Here is a 14,521-nt window from a genome sequence, read left to right on the forward strand (position 1 = left end):
GTAGATCAGTCCTGGGGGTGAGTAGGGAATATAAAGCGAAGATAGTTTGAATATCAAATAAGGTTTCTTGATAGACAGAATGCCCACAAATAAGCACCACAGCTTGGAAAGCAATAACTGTTGCACTCGGGCTTCTCAACCTGACTGTAAAGACCACTTTGCTTTAGGCTGGTTGCAGCTCACACATATACAAAGTCCTGTGGAACATAAAATATGTTAGTAGCAAGAAGGACATGCTTTTTCAAACTTATCTAAAAGCACATACACATATTGAAGCAATAACATTTCTTAGGAAATGTTTACCAACCACAAGAAGGTGAATATGCTTAAGCATCTCCACTAAATGTGATTTTATTCATGAAATTTACTTAAATCTCAAGACCAAAGGTTTTTAAAGCCCCAAACTTCTCACCCCTCCCCATTTGCCTATAGAGCTGCTTCCAGCCTATTAAAATTCCAATTATTGCTATAAGCTATATACAGATTGGTTAGCCTTGATAATTAAGAGACAATTAACCACCTACAAGACAATTACAGAGATTTAAAAACAGATTATTTCAAACAGTTTTGAAAATTGGTCTTGGGTTTTCCCTCCAGTGGGCTGGAGAAAAGAAGACAGTGGATATATAGAAATAAAGTCACTATTAGCAATTTCTAAAAAGAAACTTACCTTACCCAGAGTAGAGTATTATCTTAGTATTATCTGCCAAATATCCATTCATTTTAAACACTTAGCTATATAAGTCACTGTAAATACAAATTTTCATGTTTTATTTTCAGATGCAATGGTAACAGATCTAGTGATAGATGTTTGAAAGAACGCAGAACAACTCATGGGTAGCTATAAATCTTGTATGTAAATGTAAATTTATTCTGTCAAAAGTTTGTTCTTGGAATAGGCTAAGTAGGACATCCAATTTATTTTCTGTGCTAAACAGTTGGCACATAGTTAATGTTGTATGGTGGTATTAACTCTAAAAATTATTTTAAAATGCGAATACATAAATACCAAGAATCGCAAGTAATTTTTATAAAAGTTGATAACTCCATGTCACTTTCAATGTCACATTGATAAACTAACGGGCTCATTTCCATGTAATCAGAGACATTTGCCTGTTCATGCAGCATGAACTCACCCATGGATAAGTCTAACAAAACACACATTCCCTTCAGGGAAAACAGAAGTGGCCTTTCTGGTGTTCTGAATGATGAAAATGCACCACTCGGCACACACACACAATCAAGAAACAGACCCACACATTCACACAAACACACTCACATATGTGCATACATGCATACTCATGAACACCCTATAACAGAAAATTATAACCCTTTTCTGCTTCCTCCATGAGCCAAGCTCATGGTGAAGCCAATAACACACTATAGTCCCTCATTCACCTGGACTTTAGGGAAGTGGTTAATAAGCTATCTCAACAGGTATAGCTATGTAGTAATATTTTATTTATAATCTAACAAATAAAGGTTGCCTGAAGATCAGAACACAGTGATAAACCACTAGTTAACCATAGAGGCCAGGCAGTGGTGGCACACATCTTTAATCCCAGCACTTGAGAGACATAGGCAGATAGAACTTTGTGAGTTAAAGACCACCCCTGGGCTACACAAGATTACTGAATCTGTCTAAAAGAGAAACAGAACTCACACAATGGTGATCCCAGCACTTGAGATCACATGTTTTTAATCCCAGCACTATGGAGGTGGAGACAGGAGTGATATGGCTGGGCTGGGAAAGGATTATAAGGAGGGAGCTCAGAGGGAGTCTGAGAATTCATAGAGATGAATATAGTCTGAGGATTCACAGGAAAGGGATCACCACTTTGGTCTGAGCATTGGTAGAGGTCAGAACTCTAGTGACTGGCTGCACTGCTTCTCTGATCCTTCAGTTTTCAGCCGCTGATAGCTTACTCTGAGTTTTTATTATTAAGACCAACTAGAATTCATGCTACATAAATGCTTCCTGCCAATCTTGACTACCTGAGTTCAATTTCCCAGATCTACATAGTAAAAGGAGAGAGATGATTCTTTTCGGTTATCTTCTGACCTCTTTGTATATGCACATACATGGATACGAAATTTTCTAAAGTCGCTATGAATCTATATTGCCATTAGTTTAAGGCAATTAGACTGTTAAGTCATACTTGGTGAGCTTAAGTGTATTTATTTATTGTTATTTATTGTCTAATAATCTTGAAAGAGACAGTTTACCTCCCTGAGTACTAGTGTATTAGTCAGTGTTTCTCTAAGGAACAAAACTGATAGAATGAATATAAATATAAAATGTAATATTAAATAGATAAATATATTTAACATATATTAGAATTAAATATGTGCTTTAAGTGTCTAAATATTTTTCCTTGCACCTACCATAAGTGTATAGTCCTCACCCTTCCTCAAAGAAAATTCTACCTTCAACAGATAGAGACCATTACAGAAAACGACAGCCAATCAAATTGCTGCATTGTGACATAAAGTCACAACTCCTGATACAAGGGTCAGGGATCATTGTAGAAGAAAAAGCAGAAAGACTATTAAGAGCCAAAGGAACAGGAAGTTTTACCATGAGTCTGCATCTTCTAGGAATGTCAGAAGCTACACCATGTAGTCTCACCAACATGAATGCCTAAACATAAACATGACCTGAACAAGGACAGCACCAATAGACATGCTAGCATGAATGAAGGAAAGCTCACAAGACCTTGACAGTAAACAAGGAGCTACAAGAAACTAAAGAATGCTCAGAGCAGAAGAAATAACAGACTTATTGGTTATCCAACACCAAATGACCAGCCTTGAAAACATACACATACAAGTAACATTATATAGACTTGTTATATTTATTTGTTTATGAATATGCATTTATGCATTTAAGGATATAGAGAAATATGTAGTTATTTATTTATTTGGGGATATAGACATATATGTAATAACAGAAAAAGAGATCATGAATTTGAAAGAGGGAAAGAGGGTATGTGGGAGGGTTTGGAAGGGGAAAGGAAAGGGGAAATTTATGTAATTATAATCTCAGAATTTATTTTTAAGTGATTTATTATATTGACTTACAAAATGCAGCTCTGGCAGTCCATCAATGACCAGCTCACACTGAAGAGTCTATGAATCCAAGAGTTGCTCAGTCCACAAGGCTGGATGTCTCAGCAGTCCCAATATGGTGTTGATATCCTGAAGGACTCCTGGAAAGCTGTTGGTCTTCCATCTACAATGGAATCCCATATATGTTGGCTTTAATATCCAGCAAGAGCAAGGACAAGCAAGAAAAGAGCAAAGTTTCCTTCTCTCGTGTCCTCATGGGGGCCACCCCAAAAGGTGTTGCCCATATTTAGGGTAGTTCTTCCTGATTCAAATAATTCATCAAGAAATTCCTCACAATAAGTACCCAACAGTTTGTGTTTTAGTTTATTCTATATGTAGTCAAGTTGACAGCCATAATTAGTCATCATATTGACTTCCATTTTCTCAAAAGTTATGTTTCAGCTACATTATCCATGCATTAAGAGAGTTAAACATATATACATAACATTTGAAGTTAGCAGGACTGGAGGAAAGGCTGAGTGCCTAAGAGTCTTTGATCTTACAGAGGACCAAAGTTTGGTTCCCAGCATCCCATGGAGAATAACATAGGATCTGGTTCCCTCTTCCGGCTTCCATGGGTACTCAAGACTACACACTGCAGACAAATAACTCATACATATTAAGAAACAAATAAACAAATTTTCTAAAAGTATGTATGTCTTAATATGTACTTTTAGATAAATGACAAATACGACCTCAACTTTGTGTATATAAACATATATAAAAACACATATGAATAGACAGTGGCCCAAGTATGTATATAACATATATTTAACTAAGCATTAACATATCCTTACAGATTCACTTTTAATCTCTCTCTGTTCTTTTTTTCTTCTTGCAATTTTTTTTAAAATATAGCTATGAGATAGGGGATGACTTATTAGTTAAGAACACTGGCTGATCTTCCAGAGGACCTAGGTTTAGTTCCCAATACCAGTTCCAGGGAACCCAGTGCTCTTTGATTTCCGTGGGTACTGCACGCATATGGGGTACAGACATACATGCAGACAAAACAGCCATATACATAAAATATTTTAAAAGAAAATTTTTAAAATAGTACAGTTTATGACATTTTAAAATGCTTTGGAAATCAGAACTCCAATTGAAAGAGTATTTTCTCATGTTCTCTTTCATGTTCCCAACTATGTTTATTTTCTATTCTTCATTCAAGTAGCTAGTCTCTGCCTGATTAGTACTTTGAATAGAATTAATTCAGCCTCTTTCTCTGAACTTAGGCACTGGTGCCTCTACTGTGGATTGAGCATCTCTTTGAAGTCCTTACTGACCAGAGTACCTCCCTCTTTTCTCTACCTACAGAGACAGAATGAAGCCAGAAGAAAGCATCAGATGCCATAGAAGTGAAGCTGAAGATTGTGAACCACCATGTTTTTGGTGAGAATCTAAAAATATATGATCTGCAAGAACCACAAAACTATATGTATATGAATGTGTCTGTATATGTGTGTGCTGTGCACATGAGTGCAGTACTCACAGGAGCCAGAAGAGGGCATCAGAATTCCCTATTACTGGAGTTGAAGATGATGGAGAGTCAGCATGTCTTTGATGAGAATCTAATAGATCCTCTGCAAGAACCACATTATATACATATAATATGTTGTGTGTGTGTGTGATATGAGTGTGGCTCACAGAGCCAGAAGAGAGTGTGAGATCTGTGGAACTAGAGTCATGGGCACTTGTGAACTCCCCAAAGTATGAGCTTGGAATTGAATTCAGGTCCTCTGTAAGAAGAGCAATATGCATTTTTAACAGCTGAGCAATCTTTCCAAGCCCTTCATCTTTACATGTAGAGAGAATGTTTTTTCTGCACAGATAGCAGGATTTGACTATATTATATTTGTTTAAATTTTTATATGGTTTTATCCTTTATTCTTCATTCAACTAATTTATTTATGTAATTTAGTTTTTCTACCGGGGGATAAATTTTATTTTCCTCCATTCTTACCATTTTGTTTGTTTGTTTTTATGTCCTGGGTTTATTCTTTTTCAACCACTCTTTACAGTTACTTAATCTTCCTCAATATTTATGAAATTCTTTTATGGTTTTAATTTTTTAATATTTATTTATTTATTATGTATACAATATTCTGTCTGTGTATATGTCTGCAGGTCAGAAGAGGGCACCAGACCTCATTCCAGATGGTTGTGAGCCACCATGTGGTTGCCGGGAATTGAACTCAAGACCTTTGGAAGAGCAGGCAATGCTCTTAACCTCTGAGCCATCTCTCCAGCCCCCTATGGTTTTAATTTTTATGCTACATCTTTCACTTACCTACTTTTGGTTTTAAATATCTTCATTATCGCTCTTTGTTCTCTCTCTCTCCCCCAACCTCTCTCTACTCTTCCCCTCCATGTCGTTCTGCCCCTGTTCTCTTCTTTGTTCATTCTTCATATATTTTCCCTTTTCTTCTTTACTTTTTTTCACCCTCAACCTGTCTTCTTCCCTTACCTCATCCATTTATTGTTTCCTCATATATTCTCAATCTTTCAACTCCACAACACTTTCTAAAATCTTCCATTTTCAGTTCTAAGAATATGGATATAGTATTAATGGGCTAGTAAAAATGATCAATGACCTGATAAAGGCCATAAACAAACAGATTGATATAATCAAGGGCTTTGAGAGGGAACTCAGTAACCTAAGGTGATGTCAGCAAAATGGATGCAAAAGTCGGTGATGTAGATGGAAAAGTCAGTAATTTTGGGAGGAAAAGTGAGCAGGTAAATTGACATTTTGAAAAAAGAAAAAAATAGATGTTAGAAAGGAAAATCTAGGAAAATTGAATAGAAAACATCACAAATAAACTCAATAAAACAAAAAAAAAGAATATCAGGGGTTGGGATAAGGCTGGCAATAAAACTGTTTCAAAATAATTAAAAGGAGAAAAAAATAATAAATGAGCATTACCATGGCATCCAAGTACTGTGAGGCACAGTCTGGAAATCAAAACCAAGCCTCCATGAAGATGAAGGAACTGAGATAGACAGCAAAAGGAAGGAAACATAGCCAAGGACATCACAAGAGACAATTTCCCAAATCTACAGGAAAAATAGAACATTCGAATAAGCTTTAGAGCCAAATAGACAGGAGCAGAAGGGAACCTCTCTATGTTATATTGTAGCTAAGATGTCAAAAACACAAAGCAAAGACACAACATTAAGATCCAGAAGGTAAAAACACAGACTCACCCACAAAGACAAGAGTGTCAGAGTGATGGCAATTTCTCTATTGCATCCCTCAAATCAAGGAAAGAATGGAATATGTTTAAAGTCCTGAAAGTAAATGACTGTCTACCAATAGTGCAACATCCAGCAAGGCTATCATTTAAATTTGATGGAGAAATAAGGACCATTTTACAACAATCCTGAACCACAGCTGCTCATGACCACCAAGTACTAGAGAAGACACTTGAAGAAATATTTTATATTCACAAGAGAAGAGGAAAGATAGTCTCCAGCATAATAAATCAACAAATCCCCAATACTAATAGGAGAGAGAGAGTAAAGAACAAACAATAATACAACCAAAACAGCAATCAAAATTAGAAAAATCAGTAAACATCTTTGAATAATAAATTTAAATGTAAATAGGTTTTTTTCTTGTTTATTATTTTTTTCAAGACAGGGTCTCTTTGTATAACAGTCCTAAAATGTAAATAATTTCAACCCACCAATAAAGAGATACAGACAGGTTGATCTCATTTTTTAAACTAAATTCAATTATGTTATCTGCAAGAAATACATATTTTAAAAGGAACCAATTCCAACAATATGTAATAATTGTAAACATATATGCATCAAACTTTGGAGGCTCCGACTTCATACAATATACAATAATAGATATTAATGACTATATACTCCCCGGTACTTTAATAAAGGGTAACTTTAATATTCTACCCTCATCTCTAGATAGGTCGTTCATACTGAAAATGAACAAATAAACCACAGAGTTAAACTACATCATACATCAAATTGTCTTAACAGATATTTGCAGAATATTCTATTCGGTAGAAACAGAATACATGTTCTCTTTTCAAAGCCCATGGGACTTTCTCTACAGCAGGCAACCTTCCAGACTACAAATCAAGACTTGCCAATACATAAGAATCAAAATAACCTTGTGTAGTTTATCAGATTGTGATAAGGCTAGAAATCAATAGCAAAAAAAAAAAATCCACAGAAATTGCAGCAGTACATAGAGAAGGAATGATGCCTTCACTGAAAAATCAAGAGGAAAAATTTAAGTTCCTAACATCAGGGCTAGAGAGATGGCTCCATGGATAAGAGCACTTGCTGACCTGAGTTCAGATTCCAGCATTCACATATGAAGTCCATCTCTGTAAGAAGTGGGGACAGGAAGATTGTCTCCAGCCTAGCTTCACATTCAGTAAGAAACCCGATCTCAGAGAAATAAAGCAGAGAGTGATAAAGACACTTCGACAAATACACACAGATATATGCACATGCACACACACACACACACACACGCAAATGCAACACACAGAGAGAAACATACATGCTTATACAGTACACACAGAGAGAAACACACAGTCTCATACACATATACTCACCAAAATAAATAAATAAATCATTTAATAAAGTCAAGTTAACGTGAAAGCATGACAGCCAGGTGGTGGTGGTGCAAACCTTTAACCCCAGCACTAGGAAGGCAGAGGCAGGCAGATTTCTATGGGTTGGAGGCCAGCCTGGTCTACAGAGTGAGTACCAGGACAGCCTTCAAAGCTACACATAGAAACCATGACTTGAAAAAAAAAATGAAAGTATGACATTTCAAACATAGCTAGGGCAGTTCTAGAAGGAAATTTTATAGTTACAGGCATTTACATTTATAAATCAAAAAGTAGCACTCAAGAGGCAGAGACAGGCAGATATCTGAGTTAGAGGTCATCCAAGTCTACAGAATGAGTTCCAGGACAGTCAGTAATACACAGAGAAGCCTTATCTCAAAAAACAAACAAAAAAAAATCAGAAAGTAATCAGGAATGTGTATTCGAAATTAAATAATAAAACCTCCAAGAAGCAAAATATACAAAGCATCCAGAAATATTCCCTGAGGAACACTTTAAAAACATTTTTTCAAAATAAGAAAGCAAAACTTATGGATCAGAGAATTTTATTCAAAACCTGAAACACTAAAACTGCTATAAGAAAGCATAAGGGAACCATAGGAAAACACTTTAGGACATAAGGAAAAGCAACAAACTTCTGACTAGAACCCAATAGCACAGGCAACATGCCCAAGAACTAGCCAATGGGACTACATGAAATGTAAATCTTTCTGCACAGCAGAAGCTATCAACAGAAAAGATATTCTACAGAATTGGAGAAAATCTAACTCTTACATCTAGGAGACACAAAGAACTGCAAAGATCAAACACCGAAGAAGCAGAGTTGCCTATCAATAAATGAACCAATTATCTGAAAAGACGGTTTGAAAAGAAGAAATACAAATGGACAGTCAGTAAGTATTTTTTTTCAGTGTTCGACATCTCTAGCCATCAGAGGAAAGGTATATTAAAACTGTTTTGTCGTTCCTTCTCAGGTTAATGAGAATGGCAACCATCAAAAAAAAAATCAAGAAAACAAATGATAGCCAATGCTGACTAAAAGGGGGTTGGAGAAAGTGAAACTAGGGTGATTCTTGCTGGGAGTGTAAGTTAATGTTGTCAGTGTGAAGTCATCTAAAACCACGAAAATGAAGATTACCTATGACCCAACCGTACCACTTCTGGCATTTGTCCAAATAATGTCTTGCACCACAACAGAGACACTTGCCCAGCCATGTTCATTGCAGCTCTTTTCACAGTAGCAGGAAAGTGGCATCTGCCTTGACGTTCATCAGCAGATGAACAATAATGAAAGTGTGGTACATTCACACAACGGAATTTTACTCAGCTCTAAAGAAAACCAAAAGCACAAATTTTGCAGGGAAAAAAAAATAGATGGAACTGGAAAACATTATTATAAACAAGGTAACCCAGACTTGGAAAGACAAATATCATATGTTCCTTTTTCATTACGATTCAAGTCTCTAACTTTTCAATATTTGTATACAGATAGGAAAAAATAGGTAGAAAAAACTACAGAGAAACCCCTTTTACAGTATACGTAAGCCCCAAAGGAAGGGGTGGGGCAGATAATAGAGCAAAGCAGAAAGCTGTCTCAGTACTACTGCTGTGAAGAGACACCGTGACCATGGCGACTTGTAGAAGAGTTTACTGGAGCTTGTATTTCAGAGGGTGAGACCACGACCATCATGGAAGGAAGCATGGCAGCAGACAAGCAGTCATGGTGCCAGAGCGTAGCTGAGAGCTTACATACTGATGGATGAGGGAGAGAAAGGGCTAACTGGGAATGGAGTGGGCTTCTTTAACCTCAGAACGCACCCACCCCCAGTGACGCACCTCCTCCAACACGGCCACACATTCCCAAATAGCTCCACCAATGGGGGACCCAGCAGTCTAATATATGATCCTGTGGGAGCCATTCTCATTCAAAACACTACAGTTTAGGAATAGTGGGAGTGAGAGAGTAGAGAAGGGAAGGGAGCAGCCATGCCTAAGGGGGGAGTAGTGGGATAATCAACCCCAGTGTATTATGTATGAAAATGCTATTCAGAAAACGACTCTTTTGTAGATTTACGTAAAAGAAAAACATGTGGAAAATCTAGAGGAAATGGTTAAGCTCCCAGATCACATGGCCTACCGAATTAAATTAAGAATGTGGGAACCAGGCCAGGCGATGGTGGCGCACGCCTTTAATCCCAGCACTCGGGAGGCAGAGGCAGGCGGATCTCTGTGAGTTCCAGTCCAGCCTGGTCTACAGAGCTAGTTCCAGGACAGGCTCCAAAGCCACAGAGAAACCCTGTCTCGAAAAAAAAACACCAACAACAAAAAGAATATGGGAACCAGGCTAGAGAAATGGCTCAGCAGTTAAGAGCACAGATTGCTCTTACAGAGGACTTGAGTTCAATTCCCAGAACCCACACAGAATCTTATAACTAGTATCAACTCCAGTTCTAGGGACATAGAAGAGGGGTCTTCTGGCCTCCGAAGGCAATGGCATATACATGATACACAAGCAAAAGTCTCATGCACATAAAAAAAATTCAAATCTTAGTAAAAAAAAATTTAAAGAATATATGAATAATTTGAACAAATCTGTAACAATCAACAAGATTAAAATAGTTATGAAAAGTCTCACCACAAAGAAAAGGCTAAGAGTGAAAATGTAGACATTTTCACCATCTTTTACTTCATAAGAACCCAATTTTTCATTATTTTAAATACATTTTTAAAACAACTGAAGCTCTTAACACCTCACAGTTACGATTTTTTATTGCATTTCCACATTGTCAACACCTTCTGAGAGTACTGCGCGAGTATTAGCACAATCCCTCTAAAAGATTCTCGCTACCATCAAAGAATAGAGATTGTTCTACCAGATACCAGAGGAAATTCCTTTAACTCTTTAAAAGCAGGGTTTTTTTTAAATCTATTAACTAACTAATTAATAAACCATAAAAGACATATGCTTACGCAGAAACTAAAAACATCATTCATAGAAATGTGTATAGAAACACATCCATGTATATTAAATTTTCCAGCCATTGGGAAAGAAAACAAAACACACTTGTCAATCATTACAATGACTTTGTCCCTTAATAGGTGGTGAGAAACCATTAGAGACTCGTTTTATTTGTCACGTGTTAGGAATATAAACCCAAGGGCTTGCTTGCATGCATGAGTATGATACGTGTTAATTACATCGCCCTCTGGGGTCCTTCGTATGCACTGTCACCTTTGTTTGTCTCGTAGATTCGGAACATCAGAGGAAACATGGAATCACCTATTTCTCTTTAGGAGACTGGTTTGTTTTGTCTACTATGGTGATCTCCAGTTCTATCCAATTTCCTGGAAGTGATATAATTTCATTCTTCTTTGTAGCTAAATATGACTGCGTTGTGTTTATGAAGAATGGCTAGATTATTTATTTGTCTTTTGATATGCACCCAGGCTTGTTCAATAGTGTATCTTTGGTACACTGTACACAGTGCCAGGATAAATACAAGTGTGCAGATACCTGTATAGGAATATGCATGTTCATATTTCTTTGTGTATACCCAAAAATAATAGAGTTGATGGGTCACATAGAAGTTCTACTTTAAATTTTTTGAGGACTCTCTCTACTCTTTACACATAAAAAATTGTTGTTGTTGTTAGGTTTTTTTGTTTGTTTGTTTTTTGAGATAAAGGAGGGTATCTCCGCGTAACCTGTCCTGTAGCTCTTATAGACCAGACTGGCCTCAAACTCAAAGAGATCCACCTGCCTCTGCCTTCCAAGAGCTGGGATTAAAGGCGTGCACCACCACCGCTGATGGCTGAGCATCAGAAATTTACATTCATTCCAGCACTGAGTAAAAGGTACCCAGCATCTCCCACATTCTCATCATCATTTATTTTGCAGCTGTTTACTTCTGAGAATTATTAGGAACTTTTGAGTAAAGCGGTGACCACAAATTGCAACTTTACAAATATCACTCTGGCTGCTGTAATGAGAATGGTCTATAGGGGGTGAGGGAACATGTTAGCAGGCTTTCCGAGTGTGTGGAGAAATTGGTGTGATGTGGTCCTGGATGCATAAAAATAACAAATGAACAAAATATCTCTAGATCATTGCAAGGCACATAATACAAGATTTCCCAATTAAAAGAATTTAAGTGTGAGAGGAGCAACGCCAAGGATGGACCCAAACAACTTCAGGATGAAGCTGTCCTAGATATGAAAGAGCTGAAGGTGGACAATAAGGAGACAGGTTGAACTCTGCAATGGAGAAGCTTCTCTTTGCAGCTGCTCCTGGTGGTTAGTGCAGATGCAACTGGTACCCAGTGTAATAGGTGAAAAGAACTTTGTCCCCCCACCTGGGTCAGTATCATTTCAGCTTTCTATTCATTATCTTTTCTCTGTTCCCCGTGTCTTCCTTGGAAGCAACTTGAAGGGATGATCCACAGTAGTGTTTTCTAAGTGTTAAACTACGCACAGAAGCAAGTGGATATTGCTTGAAGTACCTGCTTTTGCAGAGATTGCCGGTGTGATGCTGTTTATAATAAAGAGATGAGTACTTCCCTCCGTGCCATCCCAGGGCTTCTGTGTGCAGATGTCTGTATAATCGCCCCTGGTTTCCGGAAATCCATTCTCAAAGCCCAGAGCTGCTCACTGACAAACTCACTGATTGATATGTGTGAAAAGGTGAAAAGACATGAAATGTTAATGAGAGAGAAAAGACTGTGATCAATGTCTCACTACTGGCAGTAACCAAAATGTCAAGCTCCTCTGCAACTTAGGAAGAGAATCAAGCTCATAGAGAGGCTTTCCTTTATAAGCTATAGTTTAAATTTTTTTTTAGTTTTTATTTATGTGTATCAGTGTTTTGCCTGTGTGTGTGTGTGTGTGTGTGTGTGTGTGTGTGTGTGTGTGTACCACATGCATGCCTAGAACCCACAGAGGTCAGAAGAGTGGTGGATCTCCTGGGCCTGGAGTTAAAAGGGGTTGTCAGTCATGATGTGGGTACTGGGAATTGTGATGACCCCACCTGACTCCATCTTAAGGATAGAAGTCATTTTGGTATAGGGTCAGAATAAGTTCATTTCTATATTCTGCAAGATTCAAGATTGACCGTACTTTAACCTGTTTCTGAGATGTGACATGCTCTCCACCCTATGGAGTTTGACTCACACCTTGAACGCACCCTGGTAAGATAAGATATTCTGCCAAATCATTTTGAAATGTTCAACCAAGTTCCTACAAAACCAAAACTTCTCTGGAAATCCCTCAATCCTTGAAAAACCCCTAGTCTTGCAGTTTTTTGGACTACATAAATTCTACCTTCTCCTGTGTTCAATGCAATTTTTTCAAACACTGCTTTAGAGAAATAACCCTGTCTGACAAAAATAAATCTTGCTGAATTTGACAAAGTGTGTGTGTGTGTGTGTGTGTGTGTGTGTGTGTGTGTACAGCATGCAGGGGTGAATTTGAGGCTAACCTGATCTACATAGTGAGTTCCAAGACAGCCATGGCTATACAGAGAAACTCCATCTCAAAATAAATATATAAATAAAACTAGGACAACATTGGTAATTTCTTATGCTCTTTTTTTTTTGAAACAGGGACTCAGTATGTAATCTTATCTCTCTGACCAGATTAATCTCAAGCTCCCAGAGATCTACCTGCCTAAGTGCTGGTATTAAAGATATATTATTATATACCACCAAGCCCAACTACATTAATCATTTTCTTTTTCCTTTTTTTTTTTTGCTTTGTTTTATTATTTTTTTCAATACAGGGTTTCTTTGTGTATCCTTTGCTCTCTGGAAATCATTCTGTAGGCCAGACTGGCCATGATCTCAGAGATTCACCTGCCTGTGCCTCCCGAGTGCTGGGATTAAAAGTGTGCAACACTACGGCCCAGCTAAATATTTTCAATAAAATAGTTGAAAATCAAATAAAATAGAGTGCAAGGGTGCATTGTGTAATGCTAGCACTCAGGAGGCTGAGGCAGGAGGATTGAGAGTTCTGGGTCAGCATGGTCTACCTCATAAGACTGTCTCAAAAGTTCCTTGCATAAAATTTTAGTGACAATTATATATGAAATGAAGAGACCGCTGGCAGGTGAGTTTCCGTGGTGATGATTCACACCAATAAAGCGGGACCTCTACCAATGAGCTGCATCACCAACCGCTGAAACTCTTCAAAGCCCAGATCCAGATCAGCCCATTAGCTGTGCCCTTCCCAAGCATTCCCAGCTGCATCAGATTTTTTTTGTATTTTCTATTCCCTTCTCCTACTTTCCTTTCATGTCAGCCCCAATCCATTTCATGGATCTAATGAACTGTTATGTCATCAGAAAAGACTTTCCCAAAGCTGGAGAGATGGCTCAGAGGATAAGGGTGCTCACTACAAAAATATAAGGATCTAAGTTCAAAACTGCAGAGCCACAGAAAAGGTCAGTTTAGGCTGAGAATTATTGTAGTCCCAGAACTGTGGGGAGTGGAGACAGGAGGATTCCTTGGACTTGCTGGCGGCCAACCTCGTCACAAGGCTCAATGAGAGATCCAGTCCAGTCTCAGCGGAACAATGCAAAGTGGCAGAGCAGAACACTTCGTGGCATCTTCTGGCTTCTGGCACACATACTCAGACACACATACACATAGACACATGCACATGTGTGCGCACGATGCGTGCGCACACACAAACACATCCAAACACATAAAATATTTTTACCTATAATTACTGAACATTTTTGTGTAAAGGTGATGGTTCTGACAGAGCCAGATGCATACTAATTGCTTAAGAATTCTGTATTGGGCACACTGACC

The sequence above is a fragment of the Alexandromys fortis genome, unplaced genomic scaffold, assembly GCF_014885135.2.
Source record: "Alexandromys fortis isolate MF-2015 unplaced genomic scaffold, M_Fortis_MF-2015_v1.1 scaffold_4, whole genome shotgun sequence".
Lineage (NCBI taxonomy): Eukaryota > Metazoa > Chordata > Mammalia > Rodentia > Cricetidae > Alexandromys > Alexandromys fortis.